Source organism: Cucurbita moschata, unplaced genomic scaffold (assembly GCF_002738365.1).
Source record: "Cucurbita moschata cultivar Rifu unplaced genomic scaffold, Cmos_1.0 Cmo_Scf00071, whole genome shotgun sequence".
Lineage (NCBI taxonomy): Eukaryota > Viridiplantae > Streptophyta > Magnoliopsida > Cucurbitales > Cucurbitaceae > Cucurbita > Cucurbita moschata.
The window spans coordinates 338,769-361,327 of record NW_019268587.1 but is presented as its reverse complement, the minus strand read 5'-3'; the positions used below and the strand labels follow the sequence as shown (position 1 = coordinate 361,327).

The 22,559-nt window shown below is 36.1% G+C and overlaps 1 pseudogene; it reads right to left on the bottom strand.

Annotated features, from left to right (window-relative positions):
• Positions 1-4,269: 4,269 nt before the first annotated feature.
• LOC111438101 lies at positions 4,270-7,250 on the bottom strand (annotated as a pseudogene).
• Positions 7,251-22,559: the final 15,309 nt, after the last annotated feature.

Here is a 22,559-nt window from a genome sequence, read left to right as displayed (position 1 = left end):
AAAACCTCTCACAAACACTCTCTTCATATATACAAAATCCCTCCCAAGTTTAGTCACTCACCGGATTCCACAATCCCATTCTAAGGCCGGAGGATAGTGGAGAAGACACTAGTGGTGGTTTGAAACTGGTTCGTGAGGAAAAAGGAATTTGAACTACAAAAGGTTAGTATTCAAACTCATTAAGTTTTAATACTTATGAACATGATAGTTATTTACTATAATTGATGTTCTAAAACTGCCTAAGATCCAAATTGCTTCTGCATGTGTTATATTAACACCATCACTTTAAATACTCAAGCTATGTGCTACTACATTTTTCAAGTTAAGGTAAGGCATTCATGTACGGTTGACGACGACATCGCAACTCAAGATCATGGCACATGCATAGGATAGTGATATTTATTTTCTTAGACTTCGGCTAGAATAGGATGTTTTAAACTTAAACGCTTATTTATTTTATTTCGGGTCTTTTGTTGTGTCGTTTTAAAGATGTTTTCGAAACATGTAAGTCCATGGCTGTGTTTTAAGTTAAAGGTTATGTTTTATGGAATTTAAATGAAGTCTTCTGCATTCAATGTTTATGGTACGTATACAGTAGCGACCTTAAATTAAGTAGAAAATTTTGGGTCGTTACAGTGTGTTTTACTTTTGATGTTTTAATTATTTTTTTATTTATTATTTCCTTATGTCGTCTTAAAGATGCTTTCAAAGGCCTAAATTTATGGGAGTATTTTAAATTTATATTTTAAGATAAAGTTTTAAATGTTTAGTTCGGTATAAGAGAATTTAGGTTGCTAGAAATCTAGGATCGTTACAATCTTTCATCCAACAAAAGTAAAAGGGTGGTCAGATTCTAGATTATATTACCCGACAAAGAGGTTAATTAAATATTGAATTTCTTATGTTTTTTGTATGGTTACTTTTGCCTTAATCATTATCAACAAAAAGATCATTATAGGGTAGTTTTTGCTAAATTCAAACACTCATCCAAATATAACATATTTTAACTTGGATGTAACAACTTTTTCTATATGTATAATGCACCCTATTGAAATGTATGATATACATTTAGATAAATAAGATTAGAAAAGTAAAGAGGTTTAGATTGTATAACTAGTGAATCTTTACTGTACACTCAATTGATTTGGCTATATATTATGAAAAAAAAAAACAAAACAAAATAGATGTGTGAACAAAGAAAAAGTTTCCCACTTAAACTAAATAAAAATGAAGCCAAAAATGAATTCTCAAAACATATTTTGTGTGGTTGTATTGCTTGCTTTTAAATCAAACATGATTATTAGCTCATGTTTTGCACAATCCGACTCAAAGATATAACATCCATTCTCTCCATGGGAAGTTGCGATTTGGAATCATATGAAGGATTCAACTCTCTTGGCTCACTGCAAGTCTAAAGATAACTATTTAGGCGAACATGAAATTGGCCTTCGAGAGAAATACTCTTGGACCTTCAAAGAAAATTTTTGGCAATCAACACGGTTTTGGTGCAATTTTTTTGGCAGTAGAAGACAATGACATTTCCTTACGTCCTGGTTCTAAGGAACCATATCTATTAGAGTACCCTTAGAAATGATGTTGAGTTTCATTGGGTTGATTTCAACACAATGGTTGATCTAGACACAAGAAAACCCTTATTACTTCTCTATTTTAAGATTGGAGGTTAATCCTTTTAAATTGTTGAGCTAAAAAATGTATATTGATGATAATAAAAATAAAACATCATATAGTTATATATATATATTTTCTAAAAAGATACAAGTTGTAAGGACCGGGCTGACTCAATGTCTTCATAAAAGATGGAAAAATTTTAAAACATAATATATATTATATCAAAAAAAAAGTTCATACATAAGTTTTTAAAACACAACCGAACAGTTAAGACACAAAATATGGAATGGACACAAAACATTTTAAAATAGAAATGTTGAGGACGACGGGTGAACTTGTCTATAACACCTACTCCAGAGTTCGCTCCAAAGACTCAATAAGTAGTCTATTTGTAGGCTCTTAATTGTGTACTTGATATGCTAGAGTATCACACTCTTTCTTTTCTTTTTCTTGTTCTTGTGGTAAGTATTTTACTCTTTAGTTCTTATCCTTGACTTGTGGGTTCATATCACGATCTATCCTAAGGACCTTGGTCCTTGGATCCTTAAACTTTAGTTCTAATCTAAGGGCCTTACTACTATAGTTCTTAGTTCTTGGTCTTAGAACTTGGATCATGATCCATGTTTTAGTCATTGATCTTTGTCTTGTTCTCGGTACTTTCTAGGTTCTTGTTCTGTTCTTTGTTCTGTTAAAGATATTTAGTACTAAATTATAGTTTACCATATACATCATATTTGATATTTTATTATAGGCAAATATCTAAATATTTGCCGTCTTACCATAGGTATCTTTCAATATATTGTTCTTTCTATTTATTACTATTTCCATATCTTTGTAATTTATTTGATCATAAATAGAGAACTTTCACACACCATTTAAGTGTGGTGGTTTAGCAAACATTCTCAGGTTCGTTCTCCAAGACATTCCCCATAAGATTTATAGTACTAGTCATAAACCTGACAACCTTTGTCCAAGGTTTCATGCGTTCCAAGGGACAGAGTTTCATAATATTTGGAGGTTATGTAGTTCATGAACCGAAGGTAAATTATCTTAGGGGTATTATAGTCATTTGACATCATTTCTTGGTGTACCTACTTAACCTTATCCAATGACCACCAAATTTCAAATATAGTCTTAACATACCATATGCATTTGAGTTAACATGCAGCAGTTCATGCAATATTAACAAACATGCTCAATGGGAAGATAACGTCCATCTTCATTGGGAGCACATATTACACACGTTTTCCTTCCTACCTTATCATCATACATATAGTATCACATTCTCACTCTAAAATGATTTTAGAGTCAATCATATCTAGATCCCATTGATTTTCTTAATTAATTTATTTGCATGGCTTACATGCTAATATGGTAGGTCGGGCTAGCTAGGTTTATCAATTTTACAGCATGCATGCTTAATCTAAGCATTTTCTACACTTACTACTCGTGGGAATCCAAATGGTTACTTTCTTGGTTAATGCGTATTTTCCCGATCTCGAGTCTCTCATGGGAGAGGGTTCCAAAAATTATGAAATTTCCTTGATGGGTCCTAATTCACTAATAATAAGGTCAGTATTGGAATTGGGATGAAAAAATAGGCAAACAGGCGAAAAACGGGTAAGAATAGGGGACTCCATGTGCTTGCACGCACAGGCAAGCTCCCCTACGCGCTGGCACGCGCCCCCCACACGCAATGCACACACGCGGTAAGCTTGGGCATCGCGCGAGCAGTGGCACACATCGAACCCCAACGACACAAACTTACCCTTCAAATTTTTTGGGCGACACACATGGCGCACAGGGAGTGGCAAGATCGTCAGGTTGTACTGTGGTCGCCAGATCGGTCATGGGTCAGTTTGGTGGTTCCAGATGCTGTTCGATTCACGTGAGCATTTTGATTTCGATTTGACCCGAATCCGAGCGTGTTGACGCGTGTCAATAGGTAGGCTCAATGCATTTCTCCAGTGAAATGCTTCCACGTATTACTCACCAGTTCCACCGCACTCCTTTGTACATTAGGCGACGTGTGGCAGCAATTTTCTCTCTCATCCGTTTTTTCAATTTTCCAGATTTCATCAGTTTCATGTGTTCAAACCATTTGCTTCAGATTTTTGTAACTTTTGGCACATAACTTGGATTTACTTGGTTTCTTCACCAAAGTCATAGATTTTTTTATTCAACTACATTGACCTATTTTTCTTTTATTTTTTTTTCTTGAATATAGAATGAATTAAATTCATTCAAAGATACCTCTATTCTTGACCCGTTCACCCGAACTCCGATCAAGCTCCAATTTTTGTTCGAGATTCCTTCAAGAAATCTGTGTGAATCTTCTTTTAATTATACACCTCAAAACTCCAGATCCATCATTCAAGAAACTCCTTAGATCTAGGAAAAATGGAAACCAAAAGGTCATAGTCTTACTTTTTCCGTTCTCGGATTTTCTAGCCGAAATGGGCGAATCCACCCCCCAAACTCTTCTTCTAGCACCAAGAGGAGTCTTGATTCAAAGTTTCTTGCCTTTGATTCAATCTCCAACAGCGGATTTGAAGCAGCCGATTTCTCTGTTCTTCTTTTCTTTCAAAATCCCAACTTCTTCTTATTCCTTCTTCTTTTCTTCCCCTTTCTTGTGATGACTCAACTATCCAGACTCCTCACGTAGGAGTAGGGGCAAAATGACCTTGTTCCTATGTTGATCTTGTCTGTTTTTTTAATCTTACAACTATCTCGAGCATAGTTTCCTTCTTCATCGACTCTAGCCTTGGTCTCTTTAGCCTACAATAAAAAAATCACGACCTAATTATCATGAATATATTTGGATCTTAAGTAGGAAAACAAAGGTCATTGATACCTCCTAAGTTCAAGTGTTACAAAAAGTAACATAGTTTTTTAATACAAAAATGAAAAGCCACGTATCAACTACTAAATGAAATCAATGCATACCACTATCCTATCTTGACTTCTATGGCCATCTAACATTCATCATCATCCGTGCAGAGGCACTTTCTCTATAATGACCCTAGATTTATACGAACCTAAAGTGGCTAATGTCAAAAGATCCATTCTCTACAATAACAAACATAAACCACAAATTCAAGATATAGTAAATCATTATAAATTGGAGGGGCACTTTCAAATGATTATAATGTCAAAAGAACCTAAAGTGCAAGGGCACTTTCTCTCCAATAACAAACATAAACCACAAATCCCCACTAGGCCAATCATTATAAATTCAAAAGATCCATTCACAAATTGCTATTAACTTCTCCGGCTATAGTTTTGGACTTCATGACGGAGTTATAAGAAGCATGTAATCCAATCAAGATATGGTAAATCAACAGAATCCTAGTCCAGATTCCAAACTTTTCAAATGAAGCTTGGTTGATAGAGCCAAGAAGGAAAAGGTTGATGGCAATCGACAGTGAAGGCAGCCATGGGACGAGCGGCACGCCCCACACGCGAGGCTTTTTGGCCTGTGGGACATCGAGTTATAGGGCTAGAGTTGAGAGAAACCATATGGAATTGGACACCACCAAGCCGATTCAGCCGTCGCTTGAGCCCCAGTATACGGCGGTTGCTATTGAAGATCCCAGGATTAGAACCAGGCAGATTATGAGCTTGTTTCGGTCGGATGGTGTCGTTTCACCGCGGACGTAGTAGCGTCGAACAATCAGGCCGATGGCTACCAGCATGAAGATGAAGAGGGTGGAGATAGAGAGGAGGTTCGAGAGGATTCCCAAGCTTGTAAAGAAGGCGATTATTGCTATTGCAACGAGCATTGTGGCTGTTGCATTCACTAGAGTGCCGGTTCTTTCATGCACTTTGGCGAACCATGGTGAGATCATGTGGGTTCTGGCAATGTGCGTGAGATAGCGTGCCTATCCAACAGAATTAACCAACAAGACGGTGGTCATGCCTTTAATAGCACCAGCAGCCACAATGTACTTAGCCCAAATACATCCAACAGCCTCAAAAGCCATTGAAAATGGCGCGTCCTCATCAATTTGTTGGTACGCTACATCAAGCACAAAGTAACTGCAAGAATGCAATAGGCTAATGTGGTGATCACCATTGACCCAACAAGACCAATAGGTATATCTTTAGCAGGGTTCTTAGTTTCCTCAGCCATTGTCAAAATGGTGTTGAATCCAACATATGCAAAGAACAAAACGGCAGAGGCTACAAAGATGCCACGAGAGCCATAGGGGGCAAAGGGAGTGAAGTTTTTTGGGTTGGCCTGGGTGAGGCAGGCAATGACAATGAAGAGGATGATGGCAACATTGAAAATGGAAGCAATGTAGCAACATTGAAAATGGAAGCAATGTAGTTGAAGCGGGAGGAGTCTTTGGTGCTGGCTACAGCCAAGGTGCAAATGACGATGATCACAATGATGGCGATGGGGTCGAGCTGGTTGTAGGAGGCGGGAAAAGACGAGACGTGAATGCAAAAATCGTTCGAGTGGTGATTACACAACAGCGCTGCCAATTATATATTCGAGGAGGATGTTGCCCGCTGCGATGAATGCCATGAAGTCTCCTAGCTCTACCCTTAAGTAGGCGAATGATCCACCTGAACAAATAATTACAATGGGATAGTGTAGTTAGTAATTTAGAAAAAACCAAAAAGAATCTAAAATAATGTTTAATTTGGATTATCGTTGAAGTATGGTTGAATTTAAAATATTTTTGCCCTTTATATTTATAGATATTTTATACTTCTTGAATTCAAAATCTAGAGACAAGAGCACATGTTATAGAATTTTTTTTTTTTTTTTTTAAATATTCAAAATACTCTTCAACTTTCAAAAGTAACATTAATATTCTTAATTTTTTTTTAAAAAAGTTATAAATTATCATTAGCACTCTTACCATTAAAAAGGGTGATGATCTATAAAAAATAGATAAACGGTCTTCATTCCTCTATTGAGTTTAAAAATATTTTTGAATTTTTTTTATAAAAGTTAAGGTATAATTCTTTTCAAAAGTTTATGAATATCTAATAAAATTAAAAGATATTTTTTTTTATATAGTCCAGAGGTAGAAAAGAATTAGTAAACCTTAATTCATTAATTTAAAAGAATAAAATAATTAATAGAAAATTAATATATCATAGAAAAATACAAGAAAAAATGTATAAAATTTTAAAACAGAAACGAAATAGAAATTAATTTAAAAAATCAATAATAAAATATATAATGTTTTGACGACAAATAGAGACCAAATAGAAAAAAGCACGTACCAACTGCTGGGACTCCACGACAAATTCAGTGTAACAAAAGATGGAAAGCATGGCGGAGACACCGGAGACGACATAAGACAAGACGATAGCTGGGCCAGCGTGTTTCTTAGTCTCAAGACCGGTGAGGACGAATATTCCGGAGCCGATGATAGCGCCGATACCGAACCACATAAGGTCCCACCATGTGAGGCTCTTCTTCATCTCGTGCTGGCTGCGAGCCTTCATCTCGACGAGCTCAATGTGCCCCCCAGACCTGGCCGTGAGCCGATCTAAGAGCCGGGACGGCGTCGCCTTCAACGCTTTAGTGTAATTTCCCCAACTCTTAAATGACTCCTCTGGTAGAAAACCTTGCTTCGAAAAACCACAAGATCTTCTTCTGATCCCTTCTCATCACCGGCGTCACCGTTTGGTTGACCCATTATGAATTCACACTGAAACAGTCAACTAAAAAAGAAACTAATCGAGAGAATCAAGTAACTTAAGACAAGGCGGGAGAATAAGAAAAGAAAAGGGGGTTTATAAAGGAAGTAGAGACGACTAGTGACAGCCGGTAGACACAGTGGTTTCAGAGTCTGGAATATGAGAGGAAACTAATATGTGGAGGTTGATTTGGCAGTCACATTTGTGGTATCAAGCTGTGGTTTCTAAATTTAATCATCTCAACCGCTAAAAGGGCTTATACGACACTTCTGAACTCCAAATCGTTCTCATCCTTCGCCTTTCAAATCGTTTTGTAAATTTAGTGTCGTCCCATCAGAATGGTAATTATAGTCCAATTAAAGCTGAATTTTAAAACTATTCTCCTAAAACTAGATTTGGTTAAATGAACGGATTGTTAACTTAAACAATACAGTTTTATTCTGGGTATAATTATATATAAAAATATTTATTTAACTTCATAATTATTTTACTCAGTTTTATTCTGGGTATAATTATAATAAAAATATTTATTTAACTTCATAATTATTTTACTCAGTAATTTAAGTATTATAATTAGTTTGTACTTTAATAAAACTCTACAAAACAGTCTCTAATCTAACGTCAAGATTAATGGTGAGGATTTTATAATATTCTAATATTCTAATACTCTGCTTGCATCGGGTCTAACACATGGACCACTGTACAATATAGAGAATTGAACTTGAAATTGTTGTCATGGGTAGATATAGGTTGGCTTGGATACAAAGGACAAAATCGAAATTTTATTAAGGATAAATTGGTGACACCAGTCTAAACCTAATCAGGCAAGTGACTTTACTATCCGTATGGTTAGAAACTGATGTTGTATGATGACACATGCCCCATAATTCTGCACGTGTCATATGCTTGATATGTGTGAAATGTTATAAAATGATGTGATGCATTTATGAGAGTTTGAATCGGACTAAACCTAACCTATAGTGATCGTGTTGTTGATAATGACTAATGCAAAAGTAAACACTACAAACAAATAATAATTCATTCTTTAATCAACCTCTTTGGCAGTTGACATAATCTAGAATCTGAACACTCTTATACTTTTGTAAGATGAAAGGCTTCGATCTAGTTTAGGTTGAGGACATAATTCAAATTATGCAATGGCTTCTTAAGTACTATGATCTAAATCAAAATATTGTAGTTTTTATAAGATTTTCAACCTTCGAACATATGAGAGAAAACAATAGAATTGTTTTTAATCATATTATATTACAAATAAAGGAAAACAAACCAATCACGACAATTATATTTTCTGTCCATCCCGCCATATTCTATGATCTTCTCTATCCTCGCCTTCTTTAAAAGAGAGACTTTTTAAGTTTTATTGTCAAATCTCATGATCCAAAGATGAAGAAAACTTTCTATATCTCATTCCAAGTTCCAATGGATTTTTTTGAAGTTCTAATGTGTTAAATGTGTTGATTTTATTTGTTTGATTTATGTAGTATTGGATTAGTTTTTGTGTTAATTAGATTAATTTATCTGTCATTTCGATTATTTTGTGTGTTAATTAGAAAAATATCCAAGAATTCATTCACGGTTGGTACCACATTCAAGGTCTTCTCATACTCTTTGGTATCAATGCCGCTAGCCAATATGGTCCAACCTCCTTGTTGGATCAATTTCATGACTTTTATCATTGAGACCACCTTAGGGGCAATTCCAGTGCAGCTGCTCTTGAATTTAAAGTTAGATCCAGAGGGTGGTGATACCACTTCCCTTTGATGACAATCTATGGTAGTGTGGTTCTCAACCAACTAATTCATTCCTAGTATTATGTCGAAATTTGTCATGCTAACAACTATCGGGTCTACGTCTAAGGTCTATCTTGCAACTATTACTTGTCAACATTTTACTCTACTCTTATCAACTAGGTCTTCCCCACTTGGGTACTGATAGTCAATACATGCAATAAGGGTTCTAATCCTGCTGCTTGACTGACAAACCGTACAAATATAAACGAATGTATAAAGCCTGAATCAAATAAAGTTAAAGTATAGTGTCCTAGGATAGATAAAGTACCTATCACCACTATGTCAGATTTCTTGATTTCTCTATTGGTCGAAGCAGATTCTCTTGCCTGAGAGCAAGTCTACATGAGTTTCTCTATACCACCTAAGTCCCTTGGCGGATTAACCAAGTTTTCCATTCTCCTTCTAATGAAATTCTTAGGAAGATTGCCTTCCTGGCCACACCTAGAACAAGCTTTGGATTTGACCATACACCTACCTCAATACTGCTGTCCACATGCATGGCATTGTGGTTTCTCATTTCCTCTTGCCCTCTCTTGATCCGTGCAATTTCTATTGTTTGTTGTTGTGTACATGCCAGTGGTAGACCATTTAGCTCTCTCAATAAATACCATCGTTTCTGTCCTATAGTAACTACTAACTCTCAACGTTCCTCAACTTGAGGCTCCTCCATAGCCTTAGCTACCCTTAGGGCGACAACATAAGTGGTTGGATCTAGGACCTCCACAGTACGACCAATCTTTGCGTCCAAGCCCAGGATGGACCTCTCAGCTATCTTCAATTTTGTGTCCACGAGCTTTAGTGTGAACTGTTTCAACCTCATAAATGCTCTTGCATAGGTGTCAATGGGGCGTCAACCTTGTGTTAGCTTGGTGAACTCCTATTGCTTCGATGTTGGGCTGTCTTTGGGTAATACTCCGTCAAATATACCTCTTTAAATTGAGACCATGGTATCAACTTCCATTTAGGCTGAGAAACTCTTAGCTATCCATCCACCATAGCTTTGAGTCATTTTTTAGCATTAACGACATGCATTACACCTTTTGATCATCCAAATATTCCATTAACAAGAAGATCGTCTCGATTGGTGTTAACTACAATTGTGCCTTTGTTTGGTCTCCTGAGGTCCCACTAAGGGTACATGGATCATACTGCTTAAAATTCCATAAGTACCTCGCTTCTCGCGTGGACTGCGACTGTTGGCTTGTTGCATGGCCACCCCCATTTTCATCATGGCTTAGAATGATTCCTACATTAGGTTAGTCGTGGGGTCTTTTCTAGCCTCCAGTGCTGCTGAGGGTGGTGTAGCTACAACAGTTGAATTACATATCCTTCACAAGCTAGGTTCATTCTACCTCTACCCATCCTTTAACAGGAGGTTGTCCCCTTCATCCACGTCCTCTTTTGCGGCCTCTAAGTGCCATGATTCTAAAACTACCATATATTTATTCTTAAGACTATTGTTTTTTGGTTTAAATCATATTTCACATAATATCATGACAAATATAGAACTCTGTCAACCGTGGTAGAATTAATGGGTGACACATTCAATCAGGAATTACATCAGACAATCACCAAACAACAACAATATATTTAATAGGTGACATTAACCTTAATTTTTTTGTTGTCTTATGCATAACGTACGTGACGGTGACAGAGTATCAGTGGTGAGACCATGGAACTTGTTAAGCCTACCTCATATGCTAGTCTATAGAATCTATAACCTAGAGCTTTGATACCAACTATAACGGCTCGAATTTCCTACTGAAATAGAGTCGCTACCATATGCATGACACAAACTTTCTATTTGGAAACATTCATTTAAAATTATTTATAAAATGATGTCATCGACTTATACGTTTTGTTAAAAGATTTAAAACAAAATAAAGAAATAACCAATGTGAAATGTAAATAAACGAAAAAGAAGTTTGAAAAAGATGTCTAACTTAAGATCAACAAAAATAAAACACAACTATCCAAACACAAGTTTCATGGTTTTCAACATGACATCGCCGTCTACCATACCGAGTGTCTTGCCTTTACCTGAAAGTAAGAATAACACAACGCTTGAGTATTTTAAGAAATACTTAGTAAGTAACCCCACCATTGGGGCTAGGGAATGGAAACACATGCAACATAAAAGAGACTTATAATTTAAAACCGTATTCTCTTAGGCAACTTTCCAGTTCGAGGAAATTAGATGTGTAGTACTTCTCTACACATCTCTAAACACGACCCACATGTGCGAGTATGGGCCCACCACTCGCGCATCTCCTGTGCTGTCGGTCGGGCTAGCAACTATACTGTTGTTGTCAGAAACATAGAGGGAATAGCGAACATCGTAGCACCATAATGAACATGATTATCATTTTCATCTCATAGTGTACTCGTTCATACTCATATTGAAGGGTAAGTATCCCGATGCATGTGAACATACAATTATGCATGAGGTCCTTAAAAATTTTCATTTTAAATAAATCATGCAACACAATCCCCATTTATTCCTCAAATATTATACTCGACAATATGCATGCACAAACTCTTATAAAATCATGTCTTAAATGACCTTAGTTTTCTACTAACTTAAAGTCGCTAACACATGCATGATGTAACATCTTGGATAGAAATATTCATTTAAAATGTCTTCATAAAACAATATCATTGACTTGTTTAAGAAAAAATTAAAATATTCATAGGTAAGAATAAAACAGCAATGTCCTATATTAACCTAAAATCTACGAAATTAAATGTGACCACCCTATGCATGTGCCATGGTCTTTGAATTGTAATGCTGCTGTCAAACGTGCATGGGTGTCTTGCCTTTACCCGAAATATAGAGGTAGATGTGACTTAAGTATTTTAAGAAATACTGAGCAAGTGACCCAACTATTGGGGTTAAGGAAGGCAAAGACATGGACCATGAATTGGACCTATCATTTTAAAATCGTATTCTCTTAGGCGAATATCTTAACTGGGTCATCGGACCTATCATTTTAAATCTGTATTCCCATAGGCGACTATCCTAACTGGGCCATAGGATGCGTAATTACTACTCTGCACATGCCCCATACGTGCAAATATGGACCCACGAGGGGGTTTGCACACCTTTTGGGCCTCATACTTGTTGGGTTAGCGTCTCTAGTGCTATTGTCGGACAACCAAAAGGAGTAGAAACCATTGTAGCATCTTGTTAAACTAACGATCATTTTCCTTTTCGAAGTTACACGTTCATACTAATCCTAAGTAAAAAATATCTCGATGCATGTGGCATACCATTATGCATGAGATCCCAACTTTTTCACATTAGTTAAATCAGGTAAGACAACCCTTTCCATTTTCCTTCCTTCCTATCATATAATTTTATAGCAAAGTCTTTAAAACATGTCTGGGGATGTGTATCATGTCAAAACTTTTTATTGCTTATCATTCATGTAATACATCGTATTATATCATGTCATGCAACACATCATAACTTTTGACATATCGTATAGTTCCATATGTCATATCATTCAACATATCATATCATAGACATATATTATATCATCAACCATATCATATCATAGACATATCATATCATAAACATCTCATACATATCAAACATATGACATGTGTAGAGTCATTGAGCACGTGTCAACATAACACAAACTTCTACCATGCCTTTTGTTAGACCACTTCCATGGATGACCTTGGTCGACGTTCTATCTAATACTCGAATACGCTTGATTTCATCCCTCAAAGTTTGATTCAAGTATCGTAGAGATGTTTCACCCTATTAGAACATTCACCTTGTTTCATTAGAAAATTCTAGTTTCCTAACCTAATTTAACTTCAATTGAGAAATTGAACATTGTAATCACCTTTTCCCTTAAATAAGATCAAATTTAGCTTTGAGAGGGTCAAAAACATTGAAATCGTTCTTAAAACATCTAACCCAAATCAAATGACTTTTTTTTAGCTGTTAGAGACTAGCGAAATTGAGCCGAGTGCACCAGTGGCTGGGGACAAGACGTGTCGGTAGTGAGCCAGTGCGTGCAGGTTGCGATTTGGGTCGAAGCGCAGACTTCAGGTTAGAAAAGTAGAAAGTAGGTTTGGTCATTATCAACAAGAAGATCCTTGTAGGGTAGGTTTTGTTGGATTCAAACTCTGGTCCAAATATCAAATGGATTCAAACTCTGGTCCAGCTCTAGTTACGAACAACTTGTGAAGGATCGACTTACTAATAATGGTTATATCAAATGGACAGAAATATATCTATAGTGAGGGGAGTGCAACTACTAGGCTATAGTGGAGTGTCCTAGTAGTTGATGAATGTTGGTTAACAAGGTTAATGAGTTTAGTCGATTAATCTCGGATCGTTGGAGCCCATGACCTGTAGGTCCATTAGGTCCCTCTGCTACCTCATATCGGACTAAACCTTAGAATAGTGTGACGAGTGGGTTCAAAGTATTCGAATTCAAATTAGGGAATACATGCTATATATATATATATATATATATATATATATTTAACCGCATTTTGTTTTAATTATGAATTAAATTAAAAGAGATAATTGGAGATATTTAAATAAGATTTAAATATTTTAATTATGAAGAGGGATTCATAAACAATATGTGCGGGAATTGATTGGGATTGACATTTTATTTAATGTTAAATATTAATTAAATTGTTTAATTAATCCTTTAATATTTTTTTGATTTGAAATTAATTATTTAAATTAATTGTTGAATAAAAATTTGACTTCACCTTATACAAAAATCCATGTTTAAGTCGGTCGAATATTGAGTGTCAATATATGGTTTAACCAAACTTGCATGCTTGACACATCATCCCACAAATTTGAGTGGAATTTTGTAATCTCAAATTTGCATGAACGTACAAATATGACTCTATAAATAGAGTGATCAGGTACATGTAAAGTTGCTTCAAAAAAATTGAGAAAATCTTTCAAAACTCTCTCTTTCCATATACTAAATTCCTATCATGTTCAGTCACCCACATCAAGTTCAAATTTTCGTAACTTTTCACACATAACTTGGATTGACTTGGTTTCTTCACCAAAGTCGTAGATTTTTTATTCACCTACATCGACGTATTTTTCTTTTATTTTTTTTTTCTTGAATATAGAATGAATTAAATCCATTCAAAGATAACGGAAAACTCACGTTTTCTATTCTTGACTAGTTCACTCGAACTCCGATCAAGCTCCAATTTTTGTTCAAGATTCCTTCAAGAAACCTGTGTGAATCCTCTTTTACTTACACACCTCAAAACTACAAATCTATGGTTCAAGAAACTCCTTAGATCTAGGAAAAATCGAAACAAAAAGGTCATAGTCTTACCTTGTCCATTCTCGCATTTTCTAGTCGGAATGGGCAAATCCACCCCCCAAACTCTTCTTCTAACACCAAGAGGAGTCTTGATTCGAAGTTTCTTGCCTTCAATTCAATCTCCAACAGCAGATTTGAGGCAGCCGATTTCTGTGTTCTTCTTTTCTTTCAAAATCCCAACTTCTTCTTATCCCTTCTTCTTTTCCTCCCCTCTTTCGCTTTCTTGTGATGACTCAACTATCCAGACTCCTCAGGTAGGAGTAGTGGCGAAATGACCTTGTTCCTATGTTGATCTTGTCCGTTTTTTTTAATCTTACAACTATCTCGAGCATAGTTTTCTTCTTCATTGACTCAAGCCTCGGTCTCTTTAGCCTACAATAAAAAATCATGACCTAATTATCATGCATATATTTGGATCCTAAGTAGGAAAACAAAGGACGTTAATACCTCCTAAGTTCAAGTGTTACAAAAAGTAACATAGTTTTTTAATATAAAAATGAATTGCCACCTATCAACTACTAAATGAAATCAATGCATACTACTATCGTATCTTGACTTCCATGGCCATTCTAACATTCATCATCATCTGTGCAGGGGCACTTTCTCTATAATGACCCTAGATTTATACTAACCTAAAGTGGCTAATCTCATCATAACATACACTCTTATGCAAAAATAAACATTTAAAACTTCATCATAAGACACTGCCATGAACTTACATGCTTGAAAAAATATTTAAAGCAACATAACAAAACTAAGTAAAACCAATAAAATACTAAAATTAAAAACATCCTATACTTTCCAAAACTCTAAGAAATGAAATATCACTATCTTATGCATGTGCCTCGGTCTTTACTTGCAATGTCATCATCAACCGTATAGAGGTGTCTTGCCTTTACCTTGTTAATCATTTTCTGCAATCACCCCGTAGAGTGACCATTAGTGCATGGTTACGTGATACACACAGCGTGTAACCTTACCACATGAAAATCAACATCCATCCTAACTCCTTAAAATGATTATCAATAGTTGGTTACTCGAAACACATTGCGTGTAACCCTTACCTTGATAACCATTTTCTTAAATCACCTCGTAGAGTGACCATTAGTGGCTTATCACTCAAAACACACAGCGTGTAACCCTAACCACAGCCTCCTTAATCATCAAATGTAACATGCATGCATTATGTCCCAAACTGTTTATTTTCATGAGCAACCATACATTATGTCACACAACTCATATCAGATATATTTTCAATCATCAAACATAATTATGCATGCAATAGGTCTTAAAACATTTATTTTTATAGTCAACATCCATCGTATCACACAACACTCAACCATACAATACCAAACATATTCAACCCTTGTAGAAAAAAAAAACAGTTAAGTTTCAATAGGAAGACCTCTTACTTGGAGAGATTCTTTTCTAATCGACCCTATAGATATTGGTCCAACTTCGACTTAGATCGAGCCTACATTTAAATACTCAAGTTTAACCAACCTAACTTGACATGATACAACGACTCTTACAAATCATAGGGTTTTATTGCTTAACTTCTTCCTACGTAGAGGTTGGGTCAAATTCGAACTATTCAGAAAAGAAACCACATTGTAACTTCGTTGGTTGGCGCATTGTACCTTGGTTACGTTTACTCCTCCAAATAGTGGTTCTGGCGATGACGACAGTATTCAATTCGTGATGGCAACGACAATTCGATGCGCGACGGCGACTGGCCGTGTTGGCGCGGGACGGCGTGGGCAATGGTGACGTAGGACAGCATGAGCGATGGACGAGAACGACGATTTAGATAAGAAGATGATGATAAAGAGGAAGAACAAGACAGCGGCTAAGGTTTGTGAGTGGCTGGCTCGACTCAGGCTTCATGCTCTATTACATGGGTAGCTGGCTTTTATGGCTTTACGTAGCTGAACCCTAGGGTTTATTTTTTTTAATGTATTGGGCTTGGGCCTATGGTTTAATTTTTAATTTATTGGGCTTGGGCTAGGGTTTATGTAGCTGAACCTAGGGTTTATTTTAATGTATTGAGCCTTGGGCCCACAATTTGGGCTTTATGCATCCAACCATGTTTGGAATTGGAAAGAGTCCTAAGGTCAAGTCATAGTTTTTAAAGGATATGTCCCATCATTAAATGTGTGTCTTGCATTACTAATCCTAACAATGGGGTAACTTTATTTAGTATTTCTTAAAATATTCAAGCCACAAGCTACCTTTATTTTTCACGTAAAGGTAAAGCGGTCCTGCATAGGTGACGATGAATTCTGAAATTACCATGGAAGAAATCATGATTGAGAAGTAGTATGCATTGATTTTCATTTAGTAGTTGATAGGATGATTATTTCTTTTTTCATGTTCAAAGACTATGTTAGTTCTATTTTCTTATTTTAAATCAAACGTGTAAGTTCATGGCTTCATTTGTAAATATTTTATTTCAAACTTCCACATATGTTATTTATGGCATTCATGTGATGATGCCTCTAATTTAAGCAAGAATATTAGGTGTGTTACATTACTGAGTGTCATATGTGATGAAAGAATGAGGATTGTCCTGCATGATTTATTACGCCACGAAGAAAAATATGTGGACCTCAAACATATTTGTATGTTCACGTGCACTGGGATACTTCCCCTTTATGATGAAATATGGATGCGTACACTATGAGACGAAAATGATTATCCAAAGGAGCTAGTCCGACCAGTAGGCTCAGAGGGTGCGCAAGCCCACCTAGTGGGCCCATGCTCACACATGTAGGTCGTGTGTAGAGAAGTACCACATATCCAATTTTTCTTGATTAGAAAGTTGGCTAAGAGAATACGATTTAAAATTATAGGTCTCATCTATGCATGTGTTTGCATTCACCAAACCCAATATTGGGTCACTTGAGTATTTCTTAAAATACTAAGCCTTGTGTTATGCTTAAATTTCAGGTAAAGGCAGGCACCCATGTATGGTTGACAATGACATCGCGTTGAAGATCATGAAATCTTTGTTAGTGTAGTTGCATTTTCACTCCTTAGATATTACGTTAGATTAGACCATTTTTTTAATCTTTTCTTTGGTTTTATTTATATTTCATGTTGAATATTTTTCATTGTTTTAATTTAAGGCTCTTCATGCAAACGTACAAGTCCATGACATCATTTTATTAATTATTTTAAAGAATAGATTTGCATAAAATGGTCACGTCATGCATATGGTGTAACAACAATAAAAAAAAATGAAAAAAACCTACTAATGTCATCTCTCCGAGCCAACCTCTTACACACCACCAGATATTAAAATTTATTCACACATATTACAATTTTGAAAACTTGTATTCATATACAAATTTAATTTTTTTTTTGTTTTTTTGCTTCATAATTTAAAATTTTGGAGAACAACAATACACTTCATTATCAAATACATTTCATACAAAAAAAAAAAAAGAGTTAAAAAAAAAAAACACAACAACAACAACCTTTTTGTGTTATCCCATTATTTTTCATTTCTTCCTCAAGGATAATTCCACCAAAAGGAGATAATAAAGCTTCTCTATCTTTTATAGATCCACTTGTGAATCAATTCATCAACATTAGCAAGAAAGTTTCTCAAGTAAATTCCATCATCTTTAGCCGTCCAAATACAAGTTCCTACAGTTCCATGTTTTCACCTATCACGGAGCCATAAATGCTGCATTTCAGGCCAAAAGCTTTCAAAAGAGACATATGCATGTGGCGTCTCCAATTTGCACCAATAGAGGGTTGTTCCCCAAAAGTTAACTTTGAAGTTCCATTGGTAATCATCTCCATGATTAAGCAAACGATGATACCCCAAGTCATCGTCTTTAGATTGACAATGCACAAGCAACCCAAGTTTGCTTAGCCCGTTAACCACATGAATGTAATATCTAGAAGGTCCTGGTGGTGGTAACGCGACTCTTGGAACCTGAGCCCCAATTAAAGCCACCGTGAAAAGAAAGAAAACGACAATATTGTTTATCATTTCCTAATCAACCTTTAGCTTAACTATTGATTTGTGTTGGACCTGTGAATAAATATACATACTTATAGTACATGCAAGAAACTATGTAAATGCATGCTATGGTTGTAAAAAACTTAATCATTTAACTAATTTCCGTCATGCAACACAATTTAAGGTTAATTTTGGGATAATTTTAGAGATTTATTAGATTTTCAATAACAAAATTCCTTGAATAGATAATAGTTATTAGCCAGGAATAATAAATATTTCATTGATTTTTACAACACTCTCATAAAATGGACAAAAAAATATGAATACTTTCCCATAAAAAATATAAAATAGAGAAAACAATTCATAGATTACATATGGTATAGCACCCAAGTCCAACAAAGTATTAAATTCTTGGTTTATTTTTTTAAGTTGAACTTTCAAACTTTTTACGAGGACCTTAGAAATTTTAAGGTGAGGTAGAACAGATAAGTTCAAAAAATTCTACAACTATAGTTTCAAATAGGAATTGCGCAGGACTTCTTTCGCAAGAATTACTCAATGCCTGTTGGGAGAACCATTATGGGGTTTTGACTTCATCATGTCACACCCTGAATCTCTAGAAAAATTTTTGCCAATCAATGTGTATAAAATAAGAGGAAAATCAAAATGTGTATTAATATATGCCAAATTCATTTAACGAGGGAAGGGGGACCGAGATACATGATCCCCTAAGTCCATAATTCCTCTATTACTTGTAAACTCTAGAGTACTCTCTCGTCACGGTTAATCAACCTACTTGTAGTCTCTCATCACATCCTTAACCTAGCAGGGAACCAATTGTTTACTTTTGTCCCTAGAGTTTCCACACTCTTGATACAAAGACCTGGGCAAAAAACTTAGCCTTCGCAATGGTACATGGTGGGGAAGAACATGGTGAGTGTTGGTCTGCTTGCATCCATGGGAGTGTTAACTGGTGAACCCGTCCCACCGGCCATGAAGTAACCTATGGTGAGGGGGTGCTACCCCTCGGTACATGCCACCTAAACAAGTTACTCACATGATCAACGGCCTCTCATAGGACGGATCCTACGTGCAGGGTAACTACTACCTAGCTTCGTGATTAATGTCCTAAAACACGACATGTCGAGAATGCAGTGTAGTCGATCTACAACTGAGTAACAAGCCTTGGACACAGGATTGTCAAGTGTATGGCTAGTGCCGTAAATCCTAGGGGGAGTGTCTTGGAGAATAAATCAATAACAGAATAAATAACTAGAAAGTACCAAGAACAAGAGAAAGATCTAGGTCTAGAACATGGATCAAGACCCTAGTTCGAAGTACAAGAAGCAAGAACCATGGTACTAAGGCCCTTAAAGGATGACCAAGGTTTTAGAATCCAAGGACCAAGGTCCTTAGAATAAATCACAATAAGAACCCCAAGTCAAGAACAAGTGGGCCTAAGTACTTACAATAAGAAACAAGAACAAGACAAGAAAGAGTGTGGTATCCTAGCATATCAACGACACGATTGAGAGCTTACAAGCAGGCTACATACTAAGTCTTTATACTCCTTCCTTATTCTCCATTTTTTTTAGGTAAGGAGTTGGTCGAAGTCGGGAGTGGACTCTTTGGCAGGTGCCATAGAATAAACTCACCCATTGTCCTTAACTCTCTTGTTTTAAAATGTTTTGAGTTCGTTTCTTATTTTGTGTTTTAAATACTGTCGTGTTGTAAATTACTTATGTGCGCACACTATTTTGTTATAATATTGTCTCACCTCTCTGATCGCCCTTCATGATTCCATTGGTCTCAGACCTCTAAAGGTGTTCAATCCTAAGTCTCGACCCACCAATCTATGTGCTTTACCCTAGACTTAACTCGATTCTGTTGCTTATTCTCAAAAGGGAGGGACCACACAATCACTCACCAGGAGTCACACATGCTCAATGGGGCGATAACTTCCATCCAGCACCCAGAGTGCTGGTAAATAAACATCTCATCCACTGTCATAGCATGATTACTTACACCAGTCGTAAAGTATATCAAGCCAGTATACTGGGTAAGACAATAAATTTCAACAACTAGTAAGTCTGTTTTCACTCCTAGTAAGTTTCCTAGGTAGATGTTAATCAAGAATATCTACCTAGGATTAATTTTACTAGCATGCATTCATAAGAAAGCGAATTGTACAAGTACTACTTCGTAGATTTTTATGTTGTTACTTACAGATTTGTCGTGTGCCTTCTCGAGCATGATTATAGAACAAAAAGGAAGTCCATGCACGCGCTCACGTGCTTTACTAGCACCAAAGAAGTTTTCTACGTGCACATACCATGCGATATTCAAGCACAAAAGATGTTCTCTACCCGTGTTTACCACACGTCTGGCGGAGGTACAGTCGCGGGATGCGTGTCATTGGTTAGTGAATAGGTCGGGTAGGATTTTGAGCACACAGATCGAACTCCAGTTCTTTGGTACTGTTTGAGTTACAGAGGGTAGACTGGGTCGTGTGCGGTTTAGCGAGTAAAGTGGTGTCTCACAACACGTCCTCGTTGACTGGTTGACCCGTCATTCCTGCCACGTTGTGATACATTTCAACTTTTTGTTAATACCCTTCTCTCTCGTCGCCAGCAGCTGTGTATCCACGGTCTATTCTTCCAATGTTCAATTTTTCTCGATTTCGCTGAACGGCTCATTTCAATCTATTTTTTTGGATTGCTTTTTATCTTCCAATCGTTAACTAGAAATGACTTGGTTTCTTCACGAAAAATAAAGATATCGAGATCAACCAATTCGATGCCATTTTTTTTAATTGTTAGGAAGATAGAGACCATACTAATTGAGTTCAAATTTTGGAAAAAATATATTTTCTTATCGAAATTATAAATCTCTCGAATCTAATTGATACAAATCATGGTCGAGTTTCAACATGAAACTTGTAAGAATCCTTTCTTGGAACATCGTAGTCAAATTGAACGATCCTACAACAAAAATTGACACTCATCGATCCTCTTACTAGGACTAGAGATAAATCTTTTGCCAAACTTTTCATTAAAGTGTCCGATTGGTGTCCTCTTTACTTTCTTGTTTTTCCTCCTTCCACAAAAGCTGAAATTCTCCCTTCCTCTCTCTTCTTTGTTTTCTACACAAGCCATCCCAGACCCCTCAAATTATAAGGTAGAAAAATTGATGTTTATCCATGTGATGTTTATCCATGTATGCGTGATACATACATGAAATATGTCATGGAGGGAAGGAGAAAGGAAATGAGATAAATGTTATCTTATGAATAAAAATCATGGGACCTCGTGCATGTATGTATGTCATGTATATCGGGATACTTCTCCATTATGTTATGCTAGTCTGGATGCATACCTTCAATATTTATGTTCGACATGTTATCATAAGACCTTTTCTTTTATGAGGATCCAGTGACATGTATTGTGTTGTGCTCGACCATGTCCAGCCTAAGGGGCACGTATACCGATCTGTCTCATGGGTCCATGTATGTGTACATATGCCATGTGTAGAAAAGTATCATGCATCCAACTCTACCAAGAATTGAAAAAAGACACTATTGGTGGTTCAAAACCGGTTCGTGAGGAAAAAGAAATTTGAACTACAAAAGGTTAGTACTTACAGACCTTTAGTTTTAATACTTATGAACATGCTAGTTATTTATTATAATTGATATTCTAAGAAGAGTGCCTACGATCCAAATTGCTTCCGCATGTGTTATATTAATTACATCAATTGGAATTGGAGCAAGTTTTAGGCACTTTATTTACATCAATTTGAGCATGGTGGGTACCATTTCATGAATGAAATTTTGTGGTTGCTAAAGTGGATGTTTTTGGTTTTTTTATGCTTCCATTTGATACATTTATTGTAATTGGCCTACTCTGTAAGAGTTTTAATGAGTGAAGAAAAGTCTATAATTTTTATGGAGTCATTAGAGTCCATTTTAGGTCGCAATTGATCGAAAATGGAAGAGAAAGCAAGTTGAACTAAAGAAGAAGATGGAAGAGGCGGTTCGGGTGTTTTTTTCTTCCGTTGGGGTACGGTTCAACGTTTTTAGGGGTTGGTTCGCCCAGTTCGTGATCCTTGGGAGAGGTTCAAGTTATTTTTAATTATTAATGTAATAATTTAGTTAATTGCTTG